This window comes from Aulonocara stuartgranti, assembly GCF_965226115.1.
Source record: "Aulonocara stuartgranti genome assembly, chromosome: 18".
In the NCBI taxonomy this organism is placed as follows: domain Eukaryota; kingdom Metazoa; phylum Chordata; class Actinopteri; order Cichliformes; family Cichlidae; genus Aulonocara; species Aulonocara stuartgranti.
The window spans coordinates 2850524-2865933 of record NC_138954.1 but is presented as its reverse complement, the minus strand read 5'-3'; the positions used below and the strand labels follow the sequence as shown (position 1 = coordinate 2865933).

Below are 15410 nucleotides of genomic sequence, written 5' to 3'. Positions count from 1 at the left end.
AGCCGTGCCAGTGGCTTCGTGTCACTTTCCATCATGTCAGCGTCGAAGGGCTGCGGGATGAAGATGAGTCATGGAAGTGTGTGATTAAGGCTCAGACTCGCCCTGATTAAATAAACATACAGGAAACAGTCACTCAGCGGCGGACTCTCATCAGGCTGCTGAGCAGAGCGGCTGATGAGAATCTGTTCACTTTGATCTGCGTCAGGCTCAATGATGTCGACAGCTGCTGTGTCAATGCTCACGAGGGCCTCAAGGACTTTGCTGTGTGACCGCCGGCCCCATGTTTGCATAGTCCTACAGGAAAGCAGGTCAGAGCTCCACCGCTGCTCCACAAATGTTCATATACTTCCTGCAACGACAGGAAGTCATCAGTCCACCAACAGTTCGCTGAAAAGCTGGGAATTAGACAGAGCAGTGTAATGTTTCTGGCATCAAACGTGGAGTACAAACACGTTCTTACTGATACTTAAAGGGAACGAACTCTTTAGGGAACAACAAGGCATCTCCATGGTAACCAAAGCAGATAAAGCCTGAGTCATGTTGAACAGGGGAAGAAATCTTTTTGAGTTTGGGTCGCTGTTTTTAATTTTCCTGCATTTTATATAATTTGTGCCTCCTTGTCTCCTCCTGTGACCTGAAAGTCAGTCTTAATATGTATCAAGTCCTAAACTCCACGCGGAGGACAGCGGACTGAGGAGGCCCGCCACAGCAGCTGCACAGATGTGCTGTTAGCGGATGTGTTGGCACACCGCTGTGTGGACTCGTCCTTTGTATTCAGACGTTTTCTGAATAGTGTCTGTTCACTTAAAAGAAAAGAGGTTGCATCTTGTCACGTGCTGCTCCAGGTTGTACAGTTAATCGAACTGTTATAAACACGTCATAATCTCTGTGACATCTGAGATCATAAAAAGCAGCCATAACAAAACAGTTTATGAGGCTCCGAAGGGACGACGTCTCACTGTTTCTCTCCTCGTGGATCTGCTGGTGGGACAAAACTGTGAAGGAGAGGATGCAAGGAAAGGAACTAAGGATGTACAGACTGAAACGTGACAAAGAGAAGATCGGCCCTGTCCTCGTTCAGGCTGCGGTCAGTCTCTGGTCTGCATCACTGCAACGTGTAGTCACACTTGCAGGAGCTGCGTGTGCTTACGGCGTGCACATTTAACACGGAAAAATAAATGCCCGTCAGTTTCATCTGTGCCCGTCAGCTCCGTTTGCCCTCGTCCTCATGATGTCATCACGCTGCCTTTGCCTCGTTTTTGGTTTCCTGCTCACTCATCATCCGCCTTCGTGGATGTTATTTCTCTGTGTCAGCTGTTAATGACTCGTTTTGCTGTTTATTAATCTGCCTCACTGCCTTCTGTAGAGCCTCTGTTCGTATATTTAAACGCAGGCGTTGTATTTTTGTGAAAACTTGTTTTTTACTTGTGTTGTTGTTCATATTTTTTATGTTTTTAATCTCTTGTTATTGCACAGTCGGTCAGCGCCTGCTGTTTGTAAGTGAGCGCATAAATAAACTGACATGACTTAAACTAGTTGCTGTAAATGATCTGAGTTTATTATAAAAACAGCTGCAGTGATGACAACATTGATAAACACTCGCTGTCTTGTTGTACAGCAGAAAACAAAAACACGACTCGTGATAAGAAATGAGTGAAATGTGTTTTTGTGAGCATGAGGCCAGTTCTGAAAGTTAAGTTCTTGCTGATGAACTTTATATCCTAGGATAGAAAACAATAAATGAAACTGTTTCATTTCATTGAATTAATACTATTTAACACAGATAATTACTGAGGTTACTTGTACTAAGGCTGAGTTTCCTGTCAGTGATCAGCAGGCTGTTGCACATCCTTCAGTGATTTTGTCGATCAGGTGTTTCTAGCTGCTCCTCCTGTTTGTTAGTTTGTTGTCAGCTCTCCTCTCCTCATGCTCTGAAATACAAAAGAAAATCTTTCATTCTTGCATTATTGGCAGCTTTGCTTCAAAACCTGCAATAAACCTCGTCCAGTGTTTGAGTTCATGTCTGTTCCAAGCTTGTCAAAATGTTATGAATGTCATGTTTATTGAGTTTAACAGAGTTCCAGGTGAGTGCAACGCTGAGTCAGAGCAAATAAAACAAAGAGCAAAAAGAAAAACATTTATTAAAAAGTAATAAAGTGGATGAAAGATTACAGTTGGTTTATGGTTCCTTCTGACTCTTAACTGACACAAACATCGTCCTGCTGCTGTTTAAATGTAATGAAAAAACACAAATAAATAGCATTTGTCTTTTTTAAGTAATACGTCACACACACACACGCACACACAGGAAATAGCAAACACAACAACAATTAAACTTTGCTGGTTCTTTTATGCTTTAAAGGGATTTTAAACAATGTGAATGAAAAATAAAATTATGAAACCGAACTTCTGACAGTTTGTGGTTCAGTCAACACTGTGGAAACTGTGGTACCACTGTGAGCGTGATGGGGCAAAATCTGATCTCCTGATAACTTTTCAACAACATAAATGTCAACATCAAATATACGAGCAACCAGTTACAGTGGGGCAAAAAAGTATTTAGTCAGCCACCGATTGTGCAAGTTCCCCCACCTAAAATGATGACAGAGGTCAGTAATTTGCACCAGAGGTACACTTCAACTGTGAGAGACAGAATGTGAAAAAAAATCCATGAATTCACATGGTAGGATTTGTAAAGAATTTATTGGTAAATCAGGGTGGAAAATAAGTATTTGGTCAATAACAAAAATACAACTCAATACTTTGTAACATAACCTTTGTTGGCAATAGCAGAGGTCAAACGTTTACTATAGGTCTTTACCAGGTTTGCACACACAGTAGCTGGTATTTTGGCCCATTCCTCCATGCAGATCTTCTCGAGAGCAGTGATGTTTTGGGGCTGTCGCCGAGCAACACGGACTTTCAACTCCCGCCACAGATTTTCTATGGGGTTGAGGTCTGGAGACTGGCTAGGCCACTCCAGGACTTTCAAATGCTTCTTACGGAGCCACTCCTTTGTTGCCCGGGCGGTGTGTTTTGGATCATTGTCATGTTGGAAGACCCAGCCTCGTTTCATCTTCAAAGTTCACACTGATGGAAGGAGGTTTTGGCTCAAAATCTCACGATACATGGCCCCATTCATTCTGTCCTTAACACGGATCAGTCGTCCTGTCCCCTTGGCAGAAAAACAGCCCCATAGCATGATGTTTCCACCCCCATGCTTCACAGTAGGTATGGTGTTCTTGGGATGCAACTCAGTATTCTTCTTCCTCCAAACACGACGAGTTGAGTTTATACCAAAAAGTTCTACTTTGGTTTCATCTGACCACATGACATTCTCCCAATCCTCTGCTGTATCATCCATGTGCTCTCTGGCAAACTTCAGACGGGCCTGGACATGCACTGGCTTCAGCAGCGGAACACGTCTGGCACTGCGGGATTTGATTCCCTGCCGTTGTAGTGTGTTACTGATGGTGACCTTTGTTACTTTGGTCCCAGCTCTCTGCAGGTCATTCACCAGGTGCCCCCGTGTGGTTCTGGGATCTTTGCTCACCGTTCTCATGATCATTTTGACCCCACGGGATGAGATCTTGCGTGGAGATTATCGAGGGAGATTATCAGTGGTCTTGTATGTCTTCCATTTTCTGATGATTGCTCCCACAGTTGATTTTTTCACACCAAGCTGCTTGCCTATTGTAGATTCCCTCTTCCCAGTCTGGTTCAGGTCTACAATACTTTTCCTGGTGTCCTTCGAAAGCTCTTTGGTCTTGGCCATGGCGGAGTTTGGAGTCTGACTGTTTGAGGCTGTGGACAGGTGTCTTTTATACAGATGATGAGTTCAAACAGGTGCCATTCATACAGGTAACGAGTGGGGGACAGAAAAGCTTCTTACAGAAGACGTTACAGGTCTGTGAGAGCCAGAGATTTTCCTTGTTTGAGGTGACCAAATACTTATTTTCCACCCTGATTTACCAATAAATTCTTTACAAATCCTACCATGTGAATTCATGGATTTTTTTTTCACATTCTGTCTCTCACAGTTGAAGTGTACCTCTGGTGCAAATTACTGACCTCTGTCATCATTTTAAGTAGGGGAACTTGCACAATCGGTGGCTGACTAAATACTTTTTTGCCCCACTGTATAACCAGGACATCAGCGATGAGTGCGTGCTGTCGCTGTCACCTTCAGTATTTTATCATCAAGGTAGCATTTACGTAGCCTTTAATCCCTTTCTAGTAACACATCACTGCCTCAGCTGCCCCCTTCCTGCTGCTCGAAACACACAAGGATGTTTTTAAGGAACCTTTGCTGCTTGTGGTGTGAAACATCAAAACTGAAACAAGCCTTAGCTGCTGTGGACGTCCACACCTGATGGAGGCTCCAGAACTCCTCAGTTTGTCTAAAATCTGAATCTCTCTGGTAAAAACAAACAAAAAGAGAAATGTGTGTAACTTATATTTGTCCATCTCTCAGCGCTGGACTAAAGCAGCATCTCTCTGCAGTAACCACCAGTGTGACCTGTGATTCCCGTGCTGATGGATTTTATGGTGTCACTGTGGGAAGTTCCACCAGGATAAGACAGAAAACATTAAATATATCTATCAGTCAGGAAAACAAACATTTTCTGGTGTGTATAATGACTGTAAAGCAATAAAAATGAGAGTAACTGAAACGTATGTGACTTTGATTGTTGCTGTGTTTGCAGAATAATAGGAAACCAATCACATCCAGGTATGTTTCCCAATTAGCTGCCCTCACTAAACAATTAAAATCAGCAGCAGTTTTAACACTTTGAAATAAAACCTCAAACCACTGCTCAGAAGCAGCACACGGGCCTGAATCTGGCACTTAATGGCACGACGTTTCACAGCACACGTCTGAATCACCGAGTCGAATAATTGTTTGAGTGTCACACTCGTTTACATATTGAGTGCATTTCCTGGGAACATGCCAGGAAAAACTATCAAAAACAACACGCGTGGGCGGACAATTTCAGCTAAAAGCCATTGTGCCGTCTCTCACACGAATAATAAGTGCTGCTCCTTTTAAAGCCTGAACAAATACCGGCGGTGTAAGCTCACGCAGCTGGCACAGGAAGCTGAATATGTGAATAATAATGAGTGAGCGACGCTGCGGCAGCTCCGAAGAGGAGCTCACCTGAACATCAGAGCAGTCTGTGGAATAAATAAGAGCCGAGGCCGGGTGAAACCGAAACAGCAGCGCCTTCAAATTAACTGTTTTCTGAGCTGATTTTGGTCAGTACTGCTCAGCCGGGCGGGAAAACATCTTATTGAACAGTTTCTGCCAGTGTGTGTCGGTTTGTTTGTTGGGGAGTGCAGGGAGCTGACAAGAGGCTCGTGTTCAGTTAAGTCTGTCCCACTGAACACCTGAGCACCCTCTCACTCCAATGTAAAGTACTACGGCATTAGAGGGAAAAGCCAACAATCAGACAATCCTATGAGCAGCACTCGGTGACAGCAGGGAGAAAGAACTCCATTTTAACAGGAAGAGACCTCCAACAGAGCCAGGCTCAGGGAGGGGCGGGGCCATCTGCAGTAAGTATGTGGGGGAGTAAGGGGACGAGAAGGGGGAAAAGAGAGTATAGAGATGAGGACTAACACAAACTGTGGGACAGAAAACACTGAATTATATTGACTCAGTGGATCATGGGAGATCCTCCAGCAGTCTGATCCTATAGCAGCACAACTAAGGGACTGCTCAGGATCAGTTGATCCAGCAGTAGTTTGAACCCTAACCTTCAAAGTAGAGAGGGTGTTGTTGTCTCCTGAAGCCAAACTGGGAGCTGGTTCCACAGCTGAGGGCTGAAGGCTCTGCCTCCCATTCTACTTTCAGAACCACAAGAGTTCTGCAGAGAACCTTTGTAGAGCCTATGATGTAGCTTGCACAGTGACCAGTGTCGTTGCCCACATTTATGCGTTTGTGGTGCATTATGTCTTCATTACGGCGTGGCTGTCCTGACGTCTCACACGCAGCGACAGCTTTTTTTCCTCTTTCTTCATGATTATTCTGATAGTTTCAACAATCTGCTGACATTTTGATTATGATCATTTATGCTTTATACACAGGTGATGATTGTTTTTGTGTAACTGTTAAATTCAAAAACTGTGTTGAAAAAGTTGCGGAAATGCAGATGAAGAATCGATGAAGCTGAACAGGCCACAGGTTGCATTTCTCTGGAGCTGCACATCAGGTTATGATGTAGATTTCCCAGTGAGGCTCCACTATGCTATCCAAAAGCCCAGACTGTATTCTGCTGTTGGAATAAAAAATGATTTCAAATGTGAGTCAGTGTGAAAGTGGACATTAGAGGAACTACCAGTGTTTGCTGCTCTCTGGGCATCCACACATCAGAGGGTCAGATCCACATCAGATCCAGCTACCTACAACCACCACACAGCTTCATCCATGTTGGCCAGCTCGCCCTCATCCATCGGCTAAACCCTAAATATTCCCAAAGAGTTTATTAGTTAGACTTTGTTTTCTACTCAAAGTCTCTTTCACGCTCTCAGAGATCAGCTGACAGCAGGATCATAGATGATTTTATACAAGGCACTCAAACACGTGACCTAAATTTAGCATCTGTATGGTTTTAATAGAAAGGAAAAAGTGGCCATTTTTTCTATCGACCGTGCTGAAAAGCTGTATACTTTCATACACCCTGTAGCCATACAGCTTCTTGCTGTGAAACTGTCACTACAGACAGAATGTGGACAAATCACCAAAAGCTGCAAATGGAGTGGAGCTTTTGAACAAAACTAATTCCCAGGATGTAAAAAACAGCCAAAGGCATCGTGAAGGACGGCGGTGCAGAAACACAGGAACTAAGATGTGCTACTTATGTTAAGAGCTGAGCCCCGCTGAGAGGAAACAGCTGAAATAAATAACAGAAGGTGGATTTCTTCTGAGTCTACTTAAGGAAATCTCCGTCGTGTAAGCCATTTATTTTCACTGCACCCCACCCACCCACACCCCAGCAAAGAGCACACTCCAATCAGACAAAGGAAATGTCCCGCAGAACCATTTCTTCTTCTGTCGTCAGAATTTAAACTGATGCGTTGTTTCTCTCTGAAACTCAACAATAAGTGCTCCCTTACAGTCATTACGCATCAATGATGTTATCAGGACAAAAATGAAGAAATGCTTCAGGTTACGGGCTGTTTTTGGACTTAAGCAGTCCACCTGAAACATATAAGGAGCATTGTCATAATTATATCCATGTGACCTTTAACCAGCGGGGTCTCGATGCCACTCGGGTGAATTTGGGGGCTCAAAGGAGCTTGTTAAACTAACTCAGCCTGTTAGAAATACGACCGTGCTTCCAGTTTCCAGCAGAAAATTACTTACTAAGTATGCAGGACACACAAGAGGCAGAGAGAATAAAATCTGAATCTTTTATCCAGTCAGAGGTCACGCGCAGGTAATCAGGTGGCGTGGCAAACAGGCGGGTGGAGAGCGCGCAAAAGAGCAGGAACATGAAACAACTCAAAGGACGAAGAGAGGACGGCCGAGCAGCTCGAGAGGAAAGAACAGTACAGTGTGAGGCAGGTGAACAACAGGGTGACTGGTTAATTCAGCACAGGTGATGCTAATGACGGCAGGTCAGACCATCCAGACTGCACACCTGAGACTCCTCGAGTCTTCACCCGACGAGGCAACGCATCTTTAACTTAATGACACATCTACGCTTTAAAAACAGCCTCGTTTAGAAAGTGATGCCAATTAAATTTAAAGTTTCACCAAGTGCATCATAAATTCTTCTGTTCATGTTTTATATTTAAGGCTTTTGATCAAAATCACATCAACCAGAGAGATAGGATCCATTTTTAGTCACATGCACCGAAAGAACTTGTTTGTATGTTCCAGCTGTGTGAAGCATACACCTGTGCGTCCTCGATTACAGCACCTCCCACAGCCTCCTCTCCCCTCATGATGCAATTCAGGAACTGAGACGCACTCGAGAGTGTGTACTGAGAACACCGGCAGGAGGACGGAGCATGGAAGAGACGAGGAAACACAAATAGATGAAAAAAACCCCGAACAAAGAATGGAAGTAAAGCCCACAACAGTGTGAAAGCACTGAGGATTACAGGAAACAAACAAACAAGAAATGAGCCAAAAAAATAAATGAAAACCACAAAATATGGCAGACGTGATCATTTTAGGCCTGATTGTAATTTAAAATATTAAACAACAAATTCATTTTTAGTGTTAGAAGAATCTGTTGCGGGCTGTGTTGCCTCCTGCAGTGGTGTACTGTAAAAAGAAGCTCAGGCAGGATTGTTCAAGTTTGTGTTTCAGGCTGTGAAACGTCGGTCTCTATTCCAGAAAGTCAGCGAGCTGCGAGGCGAAGGCTCCATATCCTGAAATGTTCGTGTTTAAGATCAATAAACGGATCCTTGTCCCCCGACAGTACAACCGATCATCAGTGACTGTTAAAAATAAATCAGAAGGACGTATCCTGATATTTTTGTTTTTATAAATGTTGGAAGACAAAATCATTGTGAAACTGGCTCTGCTGACAGGTCGGTGCTCATCCAAATCTGATCACTTCTAGATACAAATGAACAAAAAACTGAGGCTTCAATGTGTCAAAACAAAGCAAACAACAAAACAGAGGGTGATGTCACGTGGCTGCGTCCATCTTTTATGTACAGTCTGTGGTTTAAACCCAGCTCGAAGCTATGCGCATGCGCTCCTGCAGAGGCGCGCCCTCAAAATGAATCCGATGTGCTTGCGTGTATTAATGTTCCTTTGTCCAAAGTCTGTTTCACCCCCTGTGGTCTGTTCCTGTGCACTCTAACTCTCGCTGAGCGACTCTTTCTAAAGTTGTGTGGGCGAGCTGTTCCAGAGCGTCCCCTCGGGCGAAAACTGAATTTGCATTTCTGGCATGGGAACGGGCGTTTTTGGCTTTTAGAGCTGAGTTAGAGATTGAATTTGAGAAGCAGAACTCGGAGCAGATGAATAAGAAACCACCGAGTCAATGGCTTCGATTGAAGCGGGCATTGTCCATAAATATATTATGGTCATCGGATCTGCTGAGGGTCATAAAAAATCCCGTTTCTGATCTCTTTGATCAGCCCAGAAGTAACGAGGGCGATCTTTTGATGTCCTGCGAGGGTGTAAATTATTCACATAAGGCGGTGATGAGTCTAACGAGACCTGTGAAACACAAAGGCGCGTACAGTGCGCTCAGCTGTCACGTTAAACTCCCAAACTCAGGCGAGCATTTCCTGCACACAGGAAAACAGTGAAATAAACGCGTGGAGCGTAACATGGTTTCATCACATCCTGTCATATAAATTTCATCACATCCATCATATTAAAGAAAGCCCTAAAAGAAAGTTGATGAAACTCTCCGACACACTGTAAGAGCTTTCCCTGCGAGAGCACGCTGCCAGTGCAATCGGCTGGATTTGAACCGTAACTGGGTCATTCTGCCTCAAAAATGAAACAACTTCAAGTCTGTGGTAGAAATTTAAAGTTAATAACTTGCAAAGTTTGTCTTATTCCATTAAAATTCCCTCTTTCTGATGCCGTCCCTCTGCAGACTGTCGGGGAGCAGAAGAAAGAAATTAATTACACACTGAGAGTTTTGATTGAAGACTTTAAAAACTGCCGACAGCTTTAAATTTAAATCATTACGGTTTATTTTAGAGGACTGCATCTCCATTAACGCGCTCTCACAGCTCTCTGTGCAGCGGCAGTGAAACGGTCTCTGGGTGTCACCTGGTCTTAATTGCTGATTGTCTGCGCCTGACAAGGTGTGTTCGCGCGCTCTCCTGGCGATCATTATCCAAGACTGCTTATATATTCAAAAAGTATGATAAAGCAAACCCAGCAGGCCGAGCCATCACTTTCAATTCTCACGTTCATCTACAACAGTTTTACTCTTTTATGTTTTATTGTTTGTAATTACTGGCGAGGGTTGAAAAATAGCCACATGGCTCTTTCACTTTGCTGAAATCACTTTAAATAATCATACTAATAATATTAAAAATCATCTACATGCTGTGCCAGGTGGTTTGGGTTAAACTAAGGCGGTAAATACATTTTCCATGACTAAATTCTGAATGAAACTTTTAATCGCAGTGTTGTGTTTGTTTGTGTGGTTTGAATATGCACATTTAACAGTACTGGCATTACTGATTACTAACGGCATGAAATCATTTTTATTTTAAAGGTTATGGCAAAACAATATTGTGCATATATGTGATTACTGGAGACCTAAACACGCTTGTGTTCATGTTTCTCTCAGGGGGGATAATATGAGGACTGAGCTTTAATTCAAGGATGGTGCTGAAAACAGATCATTAAACATCCAGCCCTGAGATTAACAAAGTAAGAAGAAGATAATTTAACATAGTTTGAAAAGTGTTTAGTGAAATGAATGAAGAGCAGAGGACAGAGCACATTTGTGTCATTCACGGAGGTGGTTTTCTTGTAGGAGGTCGCCCCCTGGTGGAGGTTTACTTCACTGTGCAGTATTATTGCAGCTCACTCCCATCATTAAAAACAAATATTGCACATGTCAACTGTGAGCTTGTATTTATAACTTTCTAATCTCACCCAACACTCGAAGCACACTAGACTACAAGTTTAACTACAGCACTTTATTCTTTACACGTGAAACACTTTATCTTCTTCATCCTCAGCCAGTCAACCTTACACACACGTCTTTGGGCTGAGAGAGAAAGCCCGAGTTCCTGGAATCACCACCTGCACTCACTGAGAGGCTCGAACCAGGAACCTTCTTCCTGTGAGGCGACGGCGCTAACCACTGCACAACCACACCACCTAAATGCAGCTGTGGGAGCAGAGAGCAGGGATGAAATGAACCCTGTCATAAATACAAACACAGGGATGGGTGATGATTGGCTAATAATGAGACTAAAAGCAGCCTTCAGGTGCGTTTACACCCGCTGAACTGATGCGGACCATGATGCAACAGCTCTGCACTCTTGCTCTTTAATGACACAGATATTTTCTCCAGCTTCAGCCGCAGACTGTGACTCTGTGTAACAAGAGTGCAGTGAAAGTTCATTTCTGTCCATCTAATTACTAATCACTGAACTTCACAGTAACTGCACGAACATGTTTGAAGTGAGTAAAAGGTTCATATTTAAAGTGTTGCTTGATGCAGGACTAGACATGCTGTGTTTGGCCAAACAGGTAAAATGCAAGTTTTACACTTTGAATTTTAAGGTTTTATTGTTCAGTGAAGTTAAATGGAACCAAAAGACATTCTGAAAATAATCAACAGAAAACCAAACCCACAAATTCCTGAAAGTTACCGACACAAGTTGTTTGGTTTGATTTAAACAGCTGTGCCTCGATGCCATCGTTATGGCACCGAGTGAAGCAGCAAACAGACGGTGCCTCGTCTACGTTCGCGCCCCAGGTTTCAGCCCTCATGGTTTGGTAGCCAAATTTCATTAAGTCTGTAGGTCTCCATGTTATTGCTGACTAGCAGACAGTGCAGCGCAGCCGCTCTGAGATCCAGGAAACGAAATATGCAAAATGCACTATATGAACCTTTTAATGATTTTGAAGGATTCATTGAAAACATTTTAATGCCACCTGAGGCCATGCTGCAGGATGAGCTATTCCTGTGCATTTCTGCTGCGGTTCATTCCAAACACCAACACTTCTGGAGTTGTTGTTCTTCCTCCCACTGTCCACACATGCATGTTAGCTTAACTGGTGATGCTCTGTAGATGTAGGTGCAGATGTGAGATTTTTGAAATTTTGATGGGTCAGTAAAAGAACTTATAGCTACAGTGAGAAGCTTCTTTTCAGAGTTTGTTTCCACCTGAAAATGTGAAATCGGGCAGAAGTGAACGTAAAACAGGTTTAACAGGACTGGGAGGTATTTTTAAATGTTTTTCTTCAGCTGGAGTCACATCCTCACTTCCATTCTGAGGTTTTTTTGGTTTGACAGAAGTTCAAATGCCAACTGAAAGTGAGCTAAAGCTGCTCACAGACCTCCTGCAGAGGCTGAAGGTGAAGCTCACGCTCGAGTCTGTGCGCGGTGGAAAAAGGTGGAAGTGTCTCTGCTGCCGAACGCCTCGTCCCCCGTCTCACAACCCTGCAGCTACACATTAATAGTTAATGAAGGCGCTGGCCGCCTTGTGGCTGACCTCACCGCGACCTTTCCAGCAGCGCCGGGCAGAGGCACAACTGTTCATTTATGGAAATGACTCTGCGCTCTGTCATCTACCAAAGCCCCCAAGGCTTCATTTCAGCTCGAACACGTGGAGGTGAAGCGCTGAGAGGAAACCTGGGGCTGAGGTAAACTTCCTGCTGGTGAAGTGAGTCACAGCGAGATCAACACGCATACGCAGTGTTTCTCCTTTTATGGGCACTCTCTAATTTTAGATGGATGCTTCTGAGTACATATTTAAATTCAGTACTTAATAATAGAAGCTGGTGAGACAGATGTCTTCCTGTTTATCTTTGCTTTAAAGAAACATTTGGAAGATTCATATCTGTTACATATTGTTTCCTCAGACTGTTTGTCCTCAGTAGTTTTTCATGTTTTGGGGTTTCGGTTTGTAACTTTTGTTTTTGAAGAGCTCCAGCTCTTCCTCGGAGAGTTCAGGCTGAAGGATAAAGGTGGTCGTACCAAATATTGACTTTCAAGCTCATTAGAAACATAAAAAACTCAGTTTTTACCTGATAAACTGTATTTGATATGAAACAAAAACTTCAGCTTGCTTTGTGACTGTAGCTGTAGCTGTATTTTCATTCATTTCATTAAATATCATGTGGTGTTTGTTAATTATTTATTGAAATGCGTGGACTGACTATCAGCAGGTCTGAGATATTTTGAGAATCAGGCGGCACTGGGCTTGTTCCCCTTTGTGCGGGAAGATAACTCGTTTTGCAGTAAGAGCTTCATTTCCAGCTGTCTGATAACACAAACACGCCCACCCAACAGCCTCAGCTGAGCCCAACACTAATATTGTTCTTGTGGGCTGGGTGAGAGGAGCTCTGTGTGAACATGAGAGGCAGATGAAGGGCATCACATGTTGACCTCTGTACAGCGAGTCTTCAGTTTACTCAGCCCCGCCTGTCTGCTATGAACCACCACACAGACGCGATGAGTCCTTACAGATGAAACGTCCACTCAGCTGTCATCAGTGTTCATGGCTGTGATTCGGGTCATCTTCATGAATGTGTGCGTAAAAGGAGAACACAATGCACATGAAACAGAAGACTGTCAGAATAAAACAGGAAGTACAAACACTGAAAGCAAGACTAAGACACATGGGATGGTCAGGGACCGACGAGAAAACAGACAGACGTGTGCACGACTGCGAAGGCTGAAAGACACAGAGCTGGAACGACTGAGCTCAAGAGACACGGACATCGAACTAGAACCGTAACAAACACAAAAATGGGTCAGAGACCCAGGACTGTGACTTCCTGCACAGTCAGGACGTGCCTTCCACAGTTTAGTAGTTTTTATTTTACTGTACTCATGTGTAAGAATATCCCTCAGACACAGGAGCAAAGTGTGCAGGTCTAATCTTAACAGATGTACCTGTTAGTCATAATTACTTCAAAGACCTCGAGAACTGCAAACATACATGTTACTAAAGCGAAAAAGGTGCATATTTGTATTATTTCTTCTGGATTCAAGCCCCTAAAACACAGAAGACACAGGACATAAGGACGGTGCAGGAGCTGGCAGGGAGGACGAGGAGCACTGCTGATGAAAAATGTTGCATTCAGCCATAACTTCAACTGTCATAGATCAGCAACTGCAGATGACATCTTTACTCTGTGGTCACAAAATAAACAGACCACAAAGATTCGCCGTGTAGTTTCAGATGTGACGTTATTACAACCTCAGTTCCAAAGATTTGAGATGCTGATTCATCTTTATCGTGTTTTTCATGATGAACGTTTCAGTAGATGAAGAGTCTGGACTGCACCAGGCCGGTTCAACACTTGGACTCTTCTTTTATGACGCCATGCTGTTACAATAGACGCAGTATACAGGTTAATATCATCTTGCTCGAACATTCATGGCAATCCAGATGTTATGTGGATTGGAGCATGTGTTGTGTATACCTTTCAGCACTGATGGTACCTTTCCAGATGTCCCAGATGGTTCCTGGGTGGATGTGGCATTCATGTTTTCCAGAATATTTCAACCCTCTTCCCCTCAGTGCATTTTAAATGAGCTTTGGACCAGAGAAGTATTTCTTGATGGTGCTCACATACAGCTTTTCATCATATGACAGAGCTTTAACCTGCGTCTGTGGATGGACGGTGAACTCTGGTCACACTGATTTCTGGAGGTTTCTGCAGCGCTTTGAAAGCATCGTATCTGTTTGTAAAGCAGTGCCGCCCGAGGGCCTGAAGATCACAGGCATGAATATTGAGTTTCAGCTTTTTCCAGTAATTTTACACTGTGGAAAATTATTCTGCAAACGTAGACACGTTTTTTTCTTCCTTTTCTTTTTGCAGATTGGTGAACGAATGCAAATCTTTACTCGTGAGAAACTCTGCCTCTCTAAACTGCTTTTTCATACCCAATCATGTTACTGGACTGTTGCCAGCTGACCTAATAAGATGCAAAATGTTCCTCCAGTTGTTCTAAAAAGGTTTTTTCTTTAGTATCAGTAATATTGTTACTTATCCAGCTTTTTGTTTCCCAGTCCCAAACTTTTGTAGATGACACTTTTCATTACAGTCAGCATGACTTTGAAATGAAGCAATGCTTGTGCCTGTCGCATGTAGGTGAGAGGTGATTGAACAGAAACCCCCAGAACCAGGTTGTTTTTGATGCCCAGTGATAACTGGGTAGTTTGTAATATCTTGTTATTATCAGTACTATTTGTTGACTAAATTTGTTTTTTGGTGTCTGAACCAGTAAAACGTACTGAGCAAACACAAAAGAAGTCAGATAAAGTACTGACGTTTCAGCATTTCTTTCAAGTCAATGAAACTCCTCCTCCATCCTGGTGGGTTCTCTCCAGAAGGAACTGGCTGAGGTGCACATGTGAGAAGGGGAAAGCTGTGAGTGGTTAGCAAGCCTTAAAGTCCTTAAAAGAAAAGTCAGTGCATTTCCAAATGACTGAAAAATAAACATTTGTAAAAGGAAAGTTTAATGAGAACCTTTGAGAGTACTGCCATTGTGCCCCTAAAGCTAGAATGAGGTGCAATCATTTCTGAGGATGTACTAACAAGCCTGATAAACTGTTTCTGCTTCGTATCACAAAGCTCCACTGAGGTCCAAAAATAAAACTCATCAGCACATTCCCGTGAACGCACACAATGCATTTTATTTTCACTCAGCGCCATCATGCTGCCCCAAATAATCAGCAGAGCAGGAAATGTGAATTAGCTGCTGCTGAAGACGAGCTCACGGCAAAAACGG

General features: G+C 43.3%; 1 long non-coding RNA gene across 1 annotated transcript; it reads right to left on the bottom strand.

Annotated features, from left to right (window-relative positions):
- Positions 1 to 1661: 1661 nt before the first annotated feature.
- On the bottom strand, positions 1662 to 7523 carry LOC309693659. The gene is made up of 3 exons (XR_014272689.1): positions 7367 to 7523; positions 6339 to 6463; positions 1662 to 1931 (listed from the first exon to the last, which is right to left on the bottom strand). It is a non-coding gene; the product is annotated as an uncharacterized lncRNA (long non-coding RNA).
- Positions 7524 to 15410: the final 7887 nt, after the last annotated feature.